The sequence below is a fragment of the Mandrillus leucophaeus genome, unplaced genomic scaffold, assembly GCF_000951045.1.
Source record: "Mandrillus leucophaeus isolate KB7577 unplaced genomic scaffold, Mleu.le_1.0 Scaffold809, whole genome shotgun sequence".
Taxonomy (NCBI): Eukaryota; Metazoa; Chordata; class Mammalia; order Primates; family Cercopithecidae; genus Mandrillus; species Mandrillus leucophaeus.
Window position 1 is genome coordinate 1,215,747 of NW_012108797.1, and position 14,689 is coordinate 1,230,435.

Sequence of the window (14,689 nt, forward strand, 5' to 3'; positions counted from 1 at the left end):
TTCACACATAAACCTACCTTGAATCCAAATGAACAGTTTTTGATCTCTTTCTTAATTAACTTCCAAGTGAACAGCTACATACAGATCTCTACAGGAACCTAGAAAGGAACAGACCTAAGGATAGAAAGGAAGGCAGAGGAAAGAAAACAGAAGAGACTAAGATGATCTAATGCCCATAACAAGGGTTATAACATATGCTTTTGAATATTCAAGGCTATGTTAAATGTCTCCCACCTGTCTGCTCCTCCTCAATGATTCCCTAATCACCCCAAGACCTGCAGCCTGATTACACCTCCTGCCAACTTTGAAGTCAGTCATTTTCCCAACAGAAGTTACACCTCCTTTCCTGAAAAAAAAAATATGAGGTGCAGAAATAGGTAGTGGAACATAGGCAATCGTACTTAGGAGGCAGGCAGGGAAAATAATGGAGACTGTTATTTTAATACCATCTGTGCATGTCCCTCCCCTTCCCCATGCATACCTAGATCCTACTTTATTCACCACCCATGTCAGCCTGCTCATACAGCAGGGGTCCTCAGGAGATGCTATCCTTCCCACCAAAGAGTCCTCTAGCTAGAGAAGAGTCACACCCTACAAAAAGAAGGCGAGCAACTAGCAAAAAAATAACCCCAAGAGACTATGTTAACAATGGTAGAAAAATAGCAGGTTAATGGACAGATTCCCAGAATTCGGATTCTAACACCTCCTTTTTGAGAATCAGAAACTAAGTAAATGAAGTCTCCCAACTCTCATAGCTCCTCAGATATCCACCATCAGAAATGCCATGAATTCTTCTGTGGGACTATTTCTGTACCAAAATGAGACGGTCTGTGAGGAATGGCTGGAGATGGAGTTTTGGTTTCCAGAACCAGAAATTGAAGAAGCAGATTGACTTCAAATGTTCTAAATTGACCCTTCAAAGAGATTTCCCCTCTACTTGGAACCCTTATTCTCACGCATCATTACATTACTTAAAGTGGATCAGCATGTTGAGAAAACAGATCCTGAACAAGAAAGGTGGAAAAATACTACCCTGTTATTTACATGGACTACTGTTGTGAAATTCGACCAAGTCCACACCCTATCTATTTGTTTGCACAAAACTGCGTGTGGGGATCTAAATATGTAAGGCAATAAAACAGTGTGGTATTAAAAGGCGGATAAACATTTCATTTTAGTGTCTTCATAATCCACCCACTCAAAGTTCCAGTTTTGGAGAACCCACCAGACCTACCCCGCAGACAGGAGACTTTGACAACCACCTGGAGCCTGTGGGAAGGGACAGCACCCAGGAAAAGGGTCCCACAGGCCCCTTTCCGGAATCAGGGCCCGGAGTAGTGAATGCGGCCCACCTCTCGCGGGCTGGGCACAGAGCTGGGACGCCGGCCCCCACCAACCTTCCCAGGCGCCCCCTACAATGGCTCCCGCTCCGCCATTTTCCCGAAGGAGCCTCCCCCACAGCCCCTTCCGGGCATAGACCGTCGAGGGCGGAGCGCCGGCGCCTGCAAAGCTGGTTGGGAAGCTGGCAGAGCGGTTCTCCTCCAGACGAGCTGACGGTGCCTCTCAAGCCAGCCCCTCAGCCCTTGGCCTGGCCTGGCCCGGCCCTCACCGGTCACCGCCTCCCATCGCCAGGGGTCTCGGGCACTGCGCACCTCTCTCCGGCGCCCGGCTCCGACCGGATCGTCTCCTCCTTGCCAGGCTGTCAGGGTCGGCGGGGCAGGCTGCCAGCCGGCCCACCCTGGCGGACCACCCCGGCGGACCACCCCAACCTCACGCACCCCCACTTGCCTTCAGCGGCCCAGGGCCCAGGTCGTCGACCTCCCTCTCTTCTCCTCAGCTCTCCTCTGGCGGCTCCTCACTTGGATTCTCACCGCTTTCCCCGCGATCCGAATGGAAAAGACGAGTCCCGCCCCCCACGCCTCTGCAGCAAACTGGGTAGGGGCTGCGCAGGATGCGGCAGGAACCACTCGCCGCGAGGGTGTCGGGAAGGGGGGCGGAGGGATACGGCGCGAAAGTGCTCGACGCCCCCTCCCAGGACCACCTTAGTTCCGACCCCGAGGTGGGCGGGGCCACGACGAGCCCCAGCCTGGGCCTGCGGGTTGGCACCAGGGTGCCTCAGGAGGCCCCCGCGGACCCTAACGTGGCGACCACCACCACATTTCTGACGTTGCTATAATATATGGGACCGGCGGGCGGCTGGGGGCCCGGGCAGGGGACCGGATCAGGAGGTTGGGAAGAGCTGCGCTGGAGGGATCAGCGGATGGATACCAAACCTCTCCTTAGTGTGTCTGCACCCCTGCCCCAACTCCCCAACCAGGGACTGCTGGGTGTCTGGCCCCTCCCTCTCCCCAGCCCTCTCACCCTCCTTCCTGGATGTTAATGGGAGAGGGGGTGTCAGCACTGCAGTCTGGGAGGGGAGAGGCAATTTCAGGCCAGAAAGGCCTGGGCCTCTAGGGTGGTCCTCTTGTGCGTTTATTTCCCAGCTTCGTGGAGCCACTCAGGGGAGGAAGGTACACCTGCTCTTAAGTGAATTCTGGGGCAGGGGGCTCCCATCAAGGCCTCACCACTGCCCCTCTTCTAAAAGAAGGTAGACCTAGACCTCTGACCCTAGGAAACCAACCACTGGTCTGTACAGACTCATTTCTTTCTGCCACACCGGTTTTTGTCATTTCAAATGGTGGCTCACGTTGGCATTGCGCCGTCCCCACAGTTGCCCCCCAAAGAGGGCCTTTCCCTGTCAGGACCCGCAGGAGGTCATAACAGTCCTCTCTCTTTGATGGCACCACGTAGGGATGGTCTTGGCGCCTCTCCACTGTTCAGTCAGGAGAGGGGACCTCTATTCGCGCACTTCCTCAAGGCAGATCCCAGATCCCAGCCGCGCTCCTCAACTCCTCCTTTTGGCCCAGCCCTGCATCCTGCCTAATGCATGCATGTGCCTTTTTCTTCTGAACATATACCTTTTTTTACTCTCCCAAGTGGTGGGGAGTTTGTTAGACTGGAAGTTGCCTGAATGAAAGTACCCTTTTGGTATTGTTCACCACTGTATTCTCAGCACATTGTAGACAGTATAGTCAGTCAAGGGTTGAAGGAGGTGAGGGGCTACTGAGTCATGATAATTCCATGGTACCTTCTGTGGGTTGCAGATCAATGCTAATTCGTAAGTGTGTCTTTATCTTTGTTACCTGTAAACCCAGGGCTTAGCCCAGAGCATGCCACCCACAGCTGCTCTTGTATGGTTTTTCAGTGTTGGAAGGGAGCAAGAGAGGAAGACAGATTGTGAAGCAACTCCTGAAGCACACACATATTAGAAATAATACCAACACCTACATTTCAAAATATAGAGCACAAAGAGGCAGAAAAATATGATCATTTTTCCTGGTCATTTGTATTCCCTTTGTGGATGCCTCAATCTGACACACCAATATATGTGACTTAGGAGATATTAGTCATACTAAGAGAAACAGGAGTTTCAATTGCATGTCACACTACTTTTTGATGAATCACTTTACGATATGATTCTTAACATTTGTGTGTTCTTATTAGCTTTGTCCTTTAAGCTTAATAGCATTAAAACTTTAACACATTATCTTAAATATGAAGGACATAGGCCTGCAGATTCTGATGTGAGTTTTCTTTCTCCAGTATAATGCTTTAAGTAAATATATGCAAGAATATTAAAATGCATAATTTCTTTTAATAGCGATTAATTGTAAATAATGTAAATGAAACCACCTTTACAAGAAATTATAACAATGAGAAAATTAGGGCAGTGAAGGAGATCTGATCTGGCTAACACCTGTCTTGCCTTTGGCCTTCAAGTTGCCCTTAATTATTCCTGGGCGTATAAGCTAACTTTGGGAGACATTTACTTTACAGTTTAAATGATAATAGCCATTCCCCAAAAAGTAACCAACTGTCTTTGTAAAGCTAATAAGAAACCACCAGGCTAGGAGGATGGAGCAGCCTGAGTCCTGCTAAGGTGTAGACACAAAGGATTGACAGCCATTATTCTGAGGTTACAAGATATGCAACTTCCCCAATTATTTCTGCAGATAACATCACTATTGTAGAACCTAAGATTGGCCTTTTGAGGTATCTTTTCAGATTTCTTGCATGTCTGGCTCCACCTTGACCCACCAACTGCTCCTGAGGCCCCATCCAGAAGTGACTCAGCACATAGGAGGACCATTTCCCACACCCCTATGATTGCACCCCCAACCAATCAGCACCAACCACCCATTGCCTAACCACTCCCATGCCCCCAAACTACTTTTGGAAAACCTTAGCCCCCAAATTCTTCAGGAGATTGAGTTAAGACAGGACTCCATCTCCCATTCAGTGTGGCCAGCACCGCATCAATTAAACTCTTTCTTTATCGCAATGCCATGGTCTCCTTGAATTAATTTTGTTTGTGCAGCTGGCAGGAAGAACCCATCACGCGGTTACATAAATGACCATCAATAGTGAAAGCATTAAACTAAGTATGATAAATTTATTTTATAAAGTACTATTCTACCCTACTATGATATCAAAAAGAAATGGCTCTATATATACCAAAATGGAAATAACTCAAAATACAAAGTGAAAATGCAAGTTGTACAATAATACATATGGTTTATGGAAAGTGTGCATTATAAGTATATATCTATTGTGAAAGAAAAATAAATCTCAGGATCCTAAAATCACTGAGTCAAAGGGAAAAGTCAAGCTGGGAACTGCTTAGGGCAAATCTGCCTCCCATTCTATTCCTAAAAAATATAGTTACTAAGATTAAAAAAAAAAAAAAAAAAGCTACATACATCCCTCACCATTTATCCACAAGGAAATTCCTTGTGGACAAAGGACAGACAGACAGCTCAAAGTCACCCCTCTGCTCACTGATATAAATGCATATCTGATTGCCTCCTTTGGAGAGGCTAATCAGAAACTCAAAAGAATGCAACCATTTGTCTCTTATCTACCTTTGACCTGGAAGCCCCCTCCCCTCTTGGAGGTGTCCTGCCTTTCTGGACAGAACCAACGTGCATCTTACATATATTAATTGATGTCTCATTGCCCCGACCACAATGGGCACATGTTGTCAAGACCTCCTGAGGCTGTGTCACAGAAGCATCCCTAACCTTGACAAAATAAACTTCCTCAACTGACTGAGACCTGTCTCAGATATTTGGGGTACATATTTTGGTAACCGCAAAGGGATTCTGAGTGGAGGTGCCCCTGAGGAATCTCCTATGGGTGTTTGGTACCAGCTTGAGCTATCTTTATGGCTCAAACCAATAGGACAACTTGCAGAGGCCTGGAAGCCCCCCCCCCCGCCCCGCCCAGAGAATCCCTGATCTCCCAAAATTTGATCGAGAACTAAAGTTTAGTTTGCTGTACAACTCCTTTATTTTTTTGGAGTTTTACTTGCTTCCAACAAGGAAGGCAGGGTCTGCAAAATATCTCAAGTACTGATCTTAGGTTTTTCAACAGTGATGTTATTCCCAGGAGCAATCTGGGGAGGTTCAGACTCGCAGCTGGAGGCTGTATGGCCCCTAAACCATAATTTTTAATCTTGTAGCTAATTTGTTAGGCCTACGAAGGCAGACTGGTCCCCAGGCAGGAAGGTATCCCACACCCCGCCCCCGACTGGAAAAGGGCTATTATCAATTTTGTTTCAGAGTTAAACTATAAACTTAATTCCTTCCCAAGGTTAGTTTGGCCTAAACCCAGGAATGAACAAGGACAGCTTAAAGTTTAGAAGCAAGATGGAGTTGGTTAGGTCTGATCTCTTTCACTGTCATAATTTCATCAGCTATAATTTTTGCAAAGGTGGTTTCATTAGCACACTGAGATGGACAAGAATGATGAGGGCAATAGCAAGCATGCCTTCATTTATTCCTTCTCCAATGCCCTTTCTTTCTATAAATTTCTGACCTATATTATTTTACCTTTTCCCTGAAGAACTTCTTTTTAACATCTCCTGCAGGGCACGTCTGCTGGTGATGAATATCCTCAGTTCCTGTTTGTCTGAGAAATTATTTCTCCTTCATGTTTAAGGATAATTTTACTGATCACAGAGGTCTAAGTTGGTAGTATTTCTTTCAATATTTTAAATATTACAGCCCACTCTCTTCTTTACTTGCATGATTTCTGCACTGTAATTCTTTTCCTTGTTCCTCTATAGGTAAGGGATTTCGGGGGTTTTTTTGTTTTTTTGTTTTTTCAGTATTTTCTCTTTGTCTTTCTTCAGTTTGGATATGATATGCCTATGTTACAGGTAGTTAGACAGGCATGATTGGGGCAGAAGAGGGCTCTACTCTCACACCACTAGGACTGTCAGAAGATGATTTAGCAATTATCGCATTGCCTCTCTAAAATGGAAAAATTGGCAGTTGGTGCTATGGAGAGGCCATTTCCTAATGGCCCACACCTATTGCACTAAAGTGTTAATTGAATGCAGGCACGAGGGTGAAACAACTTCCCAGGCATATGCATTAAGAGACAAAATAGCAGAGTATGACCTTCTGGGAGCACTCCACTGGAAAAGGAAAGAAAGCCTCAGATGGGCATGCATACAACTTTCTAAATACACTGTGCATGCTCACTTCCTAAGGGTAAGGAGGGCACCTCGCATGCGGGCAGCCCACACCAATGGAAGCATCACGGGAAAGGGGCCAGCCTATAAAGTCCTAGGATCAAGATTAAACAGTGCACTTGTCCTTCAAGTCGCCCGCTTGGGTCTCTTTCAAGCATGCTTTCCTTTCTTTACTGTTCTAAAGTCTGTTAAAATAAACTTCCACTCTTGCTCGGAAACTTGCCTTGGTCTCTTTTTCTGCCTTGTGCCCCTCAGTCAAATTCTTTCTTCTGAGGAGGCAAGAATTGAGGGTGCTGCAGACCCATACAGATTCACCAATGGTAACTCGGACACTTGTCACCCTTAACATATTAGGTACCATGAGACTCGGTTATTTGCCACCGGTAACATATTGGCCATGTGACTCAGATGTTAAGAGATATCTATGCCTTGCCTTCTTTGGTTGGAGGCATCTGACCCCTGTGTGTAGTCCCTTGTCCCTTCTCTTCCCTTCTTTCTTCCCTTTTTTCTTCCCTTCTTTCTTTCCATGTGACTCAGATGTTAAGAGATATCTATGCCTTGCCTTCTTTGGTTGGAGGCATCCAACCCCCGTGTGCAGTTTCTTTCTTCCCTTCCCTTCCCTTCCCTCCCCTCCCCTTCCCTTCCTTCCTTCCTTTTCTCTTTCTTTCTTTCCTTCCTTCCTTCCTTCCTTCCTTTCTCCTTCCTTCTCTTTCTTTTTCTTGTGATCAGTTCTGCTATTAATGCATTCTTCAGTATGCAGCTCCAAATTTTCTAGATCCTGTAGGCATGCTTCATTGTTTTGTATTTTTTTTCTTCTGTCACTTGTGACTATGTATTTTGAAATAGACTGTCTTCAGGCTCACTAATTCTTGTGATCAATTCTGCTATTAAAGCGTTCTTCAGTATGCAGCTCCAAAATTTCTGCCTGATTCTTTTAAATTATTTTAATGTCTTTGTTAAATTTATCTGATAGAATTTTGAATTCCTTCTCTGTGGTATCCTGAATTTCATTAAGTTTCCTCAAAACAGCTATTTCAACTTCTCTGTCTGAAAGGTCACACATCTCTGTTTTTCCAAGATTGGTCCCTGGTGCCTTATTTAGTTTGTTTGGTGAGGTTATGCTTCCCTGGCTGCTCTTGATGCTTGTTGATGTTGGTTGGTTTTTGGACATTGAAAAGTTAGGTATTTATTGTACTCTTCACAATCTGCGGAAGGCTTTCCAGGTATTTTAAGGGACTTGGGCCCCAAGCTCTGTAACACTGTGGTTCTTGCAGACTCGTGGAAGTAACACCTGTTGGTCTTGGTTAAGATTCGGAAGAATTCCCTGGATTACCAGGCAGAGACTCTTGTTCTCTTCCTTTACATTCTCACAATCTCTGTCTCTCTCTCTGTCTCTCTGTCTCTCTCTCTTTCTCTCTCTCTCTCTCTCTCTGTCTCTCTCTCTCTCTCTTTCTCTCTCTCTCTCTCCATAAGTGACTCTGCTTTCCGTGGCTGATTTATCAGCTCACCCTAATGGTGGCTTGCAGGGGTGGGAAGGACCTTAGGGTCCACATCAAGTAGGTCACAAGCATTAAAAGGCCCTCCTAGATAGGAGGCTCATGAGAGTGGTGAGGTTGAGGCCTAAAAACCATGCAATGTATGAGATTTCCTCTGCTTTTTCTTTCCAACTAAAATTCGCTCTTTTCCAAAAATGTGTACCACCCATTCTCCTGTTTTCTGTGTGTGTGTTCTAAAATGGCTTTTCACACCCACCAGACCTTCTGCCTTGGGTGAAAGCCTGCTTCTTTGCTTTCACTTTGCATGCCACATGACTTCTAAAACACACACTCCCTGTTATTCCTGCGTCCATGGCTCTCTGCATTTGTGCAGCAGCAAAGGCACAGGCTCCCTTGTGGATATCCCCTGAGGTTTATATTTGTTTTTACTATCTCGGGTGACATTCCATCTTTCCCCTGTCTGCTGGCATGTGGCCAGGACACTAATTGGAACTCCAATGCTGCCGGCTTCTTACAACTCATCATGTGCATTTTGTTCCTGTGATGCCCCAGCACTAAGTTTTCTGATAGCTTTTAAAAGCAGCTTGTCTGCCTGCATAGTGCTTTACTCTGGTCCTTTAAGGTTCCCACCCTCTTGTTTTATAAGTCACCACCACTTTGGGAGGAGGAGAAATTCATACCCCAAGCCCCAAGTCCTCAGAGGTTACTGCTTTATGTTCAGAGGACAAATAAATATTACCCTCTTGAATACAAAGGCTCCTGTTTTCGTGAGCATATGAAGGCTTTCCATGAGTATTCCTCTTGCTTCTTTCCACATCCTCCTATAGCCTCCATTTCTCGAATTACTTCCATGCCTTTCTCAATGTGCATCAAGCCCTTCAAGGTCATATTCTAAAGGAGGGAGGAGGGAAGTCCAGCCACTGCGGCAGTTAACAGAGAAACAGGTTTCTAAGAAAAAAGATAATTATTTTATTACTAAAATCCTCTGAGTGAGAGTCACTATAAGGCCATGGAGACAAGGATATAGGCTGGCCAAAGGCCACAGATGCAGGTGTGAAAGGAAAATATCTTGTGCCCTCAAAATCCTAAACTAAAGGGAACATTCAGGCTGGGTAAATCTGCCTCCCATTCTATTCAAAGTCATCCCTCTGCTCACTCTGATAGAGGCTTATTCTGATTGCCTCCTTTGGAAAAGCTTATCAGAAACTCAAAAGAATGCAACCATTTGTCTCTCACCTAACCTGTGACCTGGAAGCCCCCTCCCTGCTTCCAGTTGTCCTCACCATTCTGGATGGAACCAATGTACTTCTTACATATATTGATTGATATCTCCTCTCTCCCTAAAATGTATAAAACCAAGCTGTGCCCCAACCACCTTGGGCACATGTCCTCACGACTTCCTGAGGCTGTGTCACTGGCGTGTATCCTCAACCTTGGCAAAATAAACTTTCTAAATTAACTGAGGCCTGTCTCAAATTTTCAGGGTTCACACAAGAGACCCATAGGACAGAGATGAAGGGTGGCCCAGGCTGACAGATTACCACTGGAACAGAAATGAAACACTAGGGAGTTACACAGTAAGAACCAGTTAATTCCAGACCCCAGGAATGGACAGGGGCCAACGGTTCACTCCAGTATCTCCTCTGTTCTCCAGTGGGTAATTGTGATGAGATGGGACCATGGATACACAGTAAAGACTGGTTAAGTCTGGAACCCAAGAAGGGTGGTCCTAGCCTAACAGGTTACCATTGGAACAAAGATGAAAGGCTAGGCAGGTACATAGTAAGGACCAGTTAATTCTGGAACCCCAGGGATGGACAGGGGCTCACTGTTCACTCCAGTATCTCTTCTGTTCTCTGTTCTCAAGTGGGTAATTGTGATGAGATGGGACCATGGGTACATGTAAAGAATGGTTAAGTCTAGAACCCAGGATGATGGGGGATGCCCCATTTGGGATAATAGGAAGAAAGGGAGGACACCTTTTTCCCTTTTCCTCTTTTTCCTCCTCTGTTCTCTCTTCGCAAATGGCAGATGGGAAATTGTGTCTCCATACCACAGGACTTGCCCCTTGGATGCATTCCCCCAAACTGGGAAAATTTTAATTTCCCCAAACCTTAAACTGCCTGGCTTAAAAAGAAACTGGGAGGCAATTACAAGAGTCAGCCTTGGAACCCCTGTGCAGGAGGTCCTCAGATTAGCCTCTTAAGTCTTTTACAACCCAGAGCAGAATAAAGAGAACAGGGCTAAACCTGTTAGGTGGGGCAAATGGCATCCCCTCCCTCAAAACAAAAGATTCACACCCCTTTATATTACTTAAGGGACCAATTGCCATTCTCCCACCCATCCCCGGTAATGTCTAAAATAGCCCACACTTATTCAGACAAGTCCTAACTCTCAAGAGATTTCTCTAACTGAGAAATCTCTTGGGAGGGGATAACTTCTACAGTATGTAGACAACCTCTTTATCTACTCCCCCTTCTCAGGACACACATGGCAACATGCAGTACAAACCTTAACTTTCTAACAGAAAGAAAATGACTTTTATCTAGTTCAAAGATTCCATGAAATGGAAAAAAGATGATTTTTCCTTGGTGTTGTGGCTTGGTCCTTAGGGTGCGGCAAGCAGGGTTGTTAGGGCTGCTCAGGGAAAGGGAACCCAGAAGCCAGCAGCCAGGCATGCTGGTAGAAGCGTAGGAATTCTTGCCAGTCAGACTTCTGGCTTCTCTCTCTCTATGCAAACCAGTAGTAGGAATGGTAAAAATCAGTGTATTCTCTGCCCCTCCATGAATGACTTCTGACTTCCCTTCTTGAATTTTCCTTTGTCAAAGCTACCTTTGTAGACTCTAAATCTTGTAAAAACTGCTTACCACCTCTTTGAAAATACCTTGTACACTCATGGATAAGTCATAACCTTAGTTAAGGCTTATTGGTTTCACCTGTGAGGTTACTTTTGGTAAAGTTCAAAAACCACAAGTATTGGCTGTTTGGCTAGGCTAAAGTCAAGTAATAAGAGATTTAAAAGGATTTTCTTAGGAACACTATGGTTAAAAGTCAGCTTAGTTAAAAGCAGATGTCCAAGCTATACATATATTTAAAAGGCCTTGTTTTTTTCTCTTCTTGAATCTTATTTTTCTGAAGAAAAAAAGGTTTTTTGTTCTCAGTCAACTGAATTGGTTTTCTTATTTTGTGTTCTTGCCACTCTTGATGTACACATGAAAGGACCTAAGATAATTTCTAACGGCTTGGACTCCTTGGGAAAAACAGAGGAGGTGCCACAGACCCCATTTTGGGAAAAACCTCTGGTTTCCTCATGTAACCCCAGGAACTGAAAGTGGATAAATCCCTCTTAAAATCTAAGGCTCTGTTCTGTTTGCATTGCGTTACCTGTTTTTCACTTTTGGGAGTTTCAGAAATTACTTCACATTATGAAAGAACTTTGGTAATAATCAGGTAGGAAATATACGGATGGCTAATGGCAGTTATGGAGGAATACTTGCACGTTTGGATCAGAGAAGCATGCTCTTGGCCACCCGGAAGGTACGGCAACATCCCCACCCCCCACGGAGAGATAAGACTCCCATGGGGAATGGGCTGAATGGCATTGGATCACTTTGCAATGAAATGTATGGTAAAATCATTGTACTGTCTTGCTCCATAGCATTTCTCTTTTGGGGATCCAGGATCCACTGTAATGATGGGACCCTTAATTTTGGGGATCCATTTTTGCCTTCCAGCTGTATCTTCTTATTAGGCTCTGGAAACTGCATGCTTTCTCCACTCTGTTCTTCCAAAGGCTCCACCCTGAAGCCGATAATCCAATTAAGAAACAAAAAGTGGCAAATGAAAAATCTTACAACTACTGAATCTTCTATGTATTTATATGTGTCGTGTGTGATGTTTATATAAAAGAGCTCTAATTAATTGGTGTTAAAAAATAATTGCTTAAATATTGTCAGAAAATGTAAAGTGTAATGCCTTTTAGTTCATGTGACCTAAATAATCTTTGGGAAATAAAGACAGTTTTAGGATTATTGGTAAAATAAAAATATCTTCAAAAATTTAGCCATTTGGTCTAAATTATGCAAGTCAGATATTAGGTTTGCTAAATGCTTTAAGGTCATAAACTGCTTCTTTTGCTTTTGAAAATTGTTCAACTTGCCTGCTTTACCACTAGATAAGGTCTAACGAAATGTGGAGTTAGCCATATCCCTAGCTATGCTGGAAAGAGTCAGACCTTATCTGCACTTCTGTATGGTGTCCTAGGCTAGTACATAATTAAAATAGCTTACTAACCAAGTTTTTCACCAAAAGTTGCTAAGAATCAACAGTGTAACATGTATTTGAAACTACTGAAGAAACAGTTTTATATGCAAGGTGTGCAAAGAAAGTAAAATGTGCATTTGGTAAAAGATTACAAGAAGGAATGGGAATGTGGATTTCTTGCCTAGTTTAGAGGGTTAAAGGATTATTTTAAGTTAGATAGGAAACATCTGAAGGTTTGAACAAGTTTTGGAAAGTTTGTGAAAAATATATTGCAAAAGAGATTCAGCCGGGCGCGGTGGCTCACATCTGTAACTCCAGCACCTTGGGAGGCCAAGGCGGGTGGATGACGAGGTCAGGAGATCGAGACCATCCTGGCTAACATGGTGAAACCCCATCTCTACAAAAAATACAAAAAAAAATTAGCCAGGCATGGTGGGGAGTGCCTGTAGTCCCAGCTACTTGGGAGGCTGAGGCAGAGAATTGCTTGAACTCAGGAGGTGGAGCTTGCAGTGAGCTGAGATCGCACCACTGCACTCCAGCCTGGGCGATGGAGTGAGACACCATCTCAAAAAATAAAAATAAAAATAATAAAAAAAGAGATTCTGTGTGTAAATATATTGGCTAAAGTTAAAGGGGTATTATACAGTTTTTCCATAAGTTGAACATTGGAATAAAAGCATAACAGAGTTTTCTTGGAGCCCTGATCTGCTCTTTAACAAAAGTTGTAAAGTGTTATAAAAGGTTTATGAGAATCTTACCTTATGGTCAGACATTAAAATTAGATAGATTTGTCTATAACATTTTATTAAGAATTCAGTTTGACACTAATGCAAAGGTGAAATTTAGCTTTCTCTCTTGAACAAGATTTTCGTGTAATATTAAAAATAATGAAAGACTTTTGTTTGCCTTTCAAATGAACTACAGGTTGGCTAAGTGAATGACTTATGGTGACCTGGGATTTTATTTTATAATATCAAGTGTTTAAAATCTTTGATAATTGACAAACTTTCCAAAATTAAATTATAAATTATGTCTATTTCTGACCTAATTAATGTTTTAGATTTTGGACTTTAGGTCCTCTAAAGTCCAAAATGACATAGTTGGCTTATTTGGTATTAGGAAGCATTGTCAAATATGAAATTGTATTTGGCTTTCTTTGGGCTGTATTTGCATGAATATGTCATTAATATGTATTCCAAAATTATGAGACTCTGATATAACTTAGTGGGTATCATTAATAATTAGAACTGTTATGTAAAATTCTTGTGTGCCACAGAGGTAAGAAATTTCCTTGTCAATATGTCTGTAACTGTGGCTGCCCTAGGACTTTTCGTCATCCACAGATAATTGTTGTCTTTTTTTTTTTTTTTTTTTGAGACAGAGTCTTGCTCTGTTGCCCAGGCTGGAGTGCATTAGCCCAATCTCGGCTCACTGCAACCTCTGCCTCCCGGGCTCAAGTGATTCTGCTGCCTCAGTCTCCCGAGTACCTGGGACTACAGGCATCTGCCACCATGCCCGGCTAATTTTTGTATTTTTAGTAGAGACAGATTTTCACCATATTGGCCAGGCTGGTCTCAAACTCCTGACCTTGTGATCCGCCTGCCTCTGCCTCCCAAAGTGCTGGGATTTCAGGCGTGAGCCAGCGCGCCCGGCTTGTTGTCTTGTTTTGATCCTCTTTAAATGGTGTTTTATAATCAGCTATAGAACGGACAGGTGTTCCTGAATGCAAGTTTCTGGTAACTTTGGTGATTGTGACTGTCAGGCCTCTGAGCCCAAGCTAAGCCATCAAATCCCCTGTGACCTGCAGGGATACATCCAGATGGCCTGAAGTAACTGAAGAATCACAAAAGAAGTGAAAATGGCCTGTTCCTGCCTTAACTGATGACATTTCACCACAAAAGAAGTGAAAATGGCCAGTCCCCGCCTGAACTGATGACATTACCTTGTGAAATTCCTTCTCCTGGCTCATCCTGGCTCAAAAGCTCCCCCACTGAGCACCTTGTAACCCCCACCCCTGACAGCCAGCGAATAACCCCCTTTGACTGTAATTTTCCTTTACCTATCCAAATCCTATAAAACGGCTCCACCCCATCTCCCTTCACTGACTCTCTTTTGGGACTCAGCCCGCTTGCACCCAGGTGAAATAAACAGCCTTGTTGCTCACACAAAGCCTGTTTGGTGGTCTTTTCACACGGACATGAGTGAAAGTGACATTAAAATAAAGGAAAAAATATTTTTCAGGACTTTCATGGAGAGCTGAAATGTTCCATGAATATCAAGCAGAACAGGGGTTAACTGAATGGACAAAACTAGTAAAAGACTAAAGTCATCCTTTTTTTTTTTTTTTTTTTTT

The 14,689-nt window shown here is 43.9% G+C and overlaps 1 protein-coding gene across 14 annotated transcripts in view; it reads right to left on the minus strand.

Moving 5' to 3' along the window:
* The window catches only part of BHLHB9 (basic helix-loop-helix domain containing, class B, 9), a 97,608-nt gene that overhangs the window by 5,619 nt on the left and 77,300 nt on the right, over window positions 1-14,689 (minus strand). For 5 of the 14 annotated variants that reach the window (XM_011967732.1, XM_011967727.1, XM_011967730.1 and 2 more), the window contains one exon: window positions 18-114. The exons of 2 other annotated variants lie outside the window; for them this stretch is intronic. The gene's annotated coding sequence lies outside the window, so the exon portion shown is untranslated. Of the gene's footprint in view, window positions 1-17; window positions 115-1,788; window positions 1,983-14,689 lie in introns of those variants that run through there. 7 more of the 14 variants (XM_011967734.1, XM_011967729.1, XM_011967726.1 and 4 more) reach the window with 4 other exon arrangements.